The 1,584-nt window shown below is 37.8% G+C and overlaps 1 pseudogene; it reads right to left on the bottom strand.

The window, feature by feature from the left end:
* Nucleotides 1-269: 269 nt before the first annotated feature.
* LOC144334577 (non-histone chromosomal protein HMG-17 pseudogene) lies at nt 270-581 on the bottom strand (annotated as a pseudogene).
* Between the last annotated feature and the right edge of the window lie 1,003 nt (nt 582-1,584).

Here is a 1,584-nt window from a genome sequence, read left to right as displayed (position 1 = left end):
CTCAAAGTCATGGAATCCCTCCTCCTGGGAGCCAAAAGGAAATCTGTCAAATCTAGAATGGAAAGGTGTTTTCCCCACATCAATCCAACTTTGGAGACATTCTATAAGTGACATATGTCCCTTTCCTCAAAAACAAGTGTTCTGTGTGCTAACAGCATAACTTAAAAAAAAAGTAAAACAGAATTCTGCATTTTTGTAAAACATGATAAAAATAATATTTCAAACTGTACAGTCACCAGGAGTGCACAGTTATAAAAAATGCACATACTTCACTTGGCATCTCCAGTGCCTTCAGCTTTCTGTGCCTGGTCTGTTTTGGCCTCTCCATTTTCTGCACGGTTATTCCCCTCCTTGCCAGCATCACTTTTTTCCTTTTTCCCTTTGAGTACCTTCTCTCCATTCTTTGCAGGGCCCTTTTTAGGCTTGGACACTGGCTTTGGAGGAGCAGGTTTAGCAGTCAACCTCACAGATCTTCTCTGTGGTTTGTCTTTCACCTTGGCTTTAACTCCTTTAGCATCCCCTTTAGCCTTTCTTCTTGGGCATGGTGTCAGAGATGGTGGTGGGTGGTAGGCGCTGGGCATGGGTTGCAGTGGCCACAGGATGCAGTGGCTGTGGTTGGTCCGGGAGTCATTCTCACCTCTTCTTCACTCTAAAGCTTTTTCTCCTAATGGTGTCTTTTCATGAACTATATTTCTTAATTTTAACCTAATTCAATTTATCAAATAATTTTGTATATTCTAAAATCATGATAATATTCTCTGTAATACTGTAGAGGATTTATAGGTTACTAGCTTCCACGTTATACCTACAATTTACTTGGAATTTTTTTTGTGCTCTCTGTATGGTAGAGATCAAGGTATATCTACATATTATTTGTTGGCATTTAATTAACTTAGCACCATTTATTGATCTTCAGTAAAACCTTCATCATAAATCAAGTATCTAAATTCCTTGGGTCTATCTGGATCTTCTATTCTGTTCTTTGGTCTATTCATCTACTCTTTTGACAATTCCACAGTGTCTAAATTATTGTAACCTTATAAGAAGTTTTGCTGTTTTATAGAGTAAGAACTTTGTTCTTTTATAAGAGTATGATGCTACTCTTAGCTCTTTGTTTTTTCATATAAATTTTTAAGTTAGTTTGTCAGTTTCCACATATACAAAAGCACCTACTGGCATATTGATTAAAACGGCACTAAATCTAGGAATAATTTGGGGAAGAACTGATATTTTTTAATATTCAGTTTTATAATTTATGTGTAATTGTGTCTTTTTAACTTCTTTCAGTAGTGTTTTGTGATTTTCTTTTCTATTTCTTTTTTTTTTTTTTTTTTTTTTTGAGATGGAGTCTCCCTTTGTTGTCCAGGCTTGGCTCACTGCAACCTCCACCTCCTGGGTTCAAGCAATTCTCCTGCCTCAGCCTCCCTAAGTAGCTGGGACTACAGGCATGTACCACCACACCCAGCTAATTTTTTGTGTGTGTGTTTTTAGTATAGACAAGTTTTCACCATGTTGGCCAAGCTGGTCTAGAACTCTTGGCCTCAGGTGATATGCTCACCTCGGCCTCCCAAAGTGCTGGAATTA

Source organism: Macaca mulatta, chromosome 14 (genome assembly GCF_049350105.2).
Source record: "Macaca mulatta isolate MMU2019108-1 chromosome 14, T2T-MMU8v2.0, whole genome shotgun sequence".
In the NCBI taxonomy this organism is placed as follows: domain Eukaryota; kingdom Metazoa; phylum Chordata; class Mammalia; order Primates; family Cercopithecidae; genus Macaca; species Macaca mulatta.
This window is presented reverse-complemented; position numbering and strand designations above follow the sequence as displayed.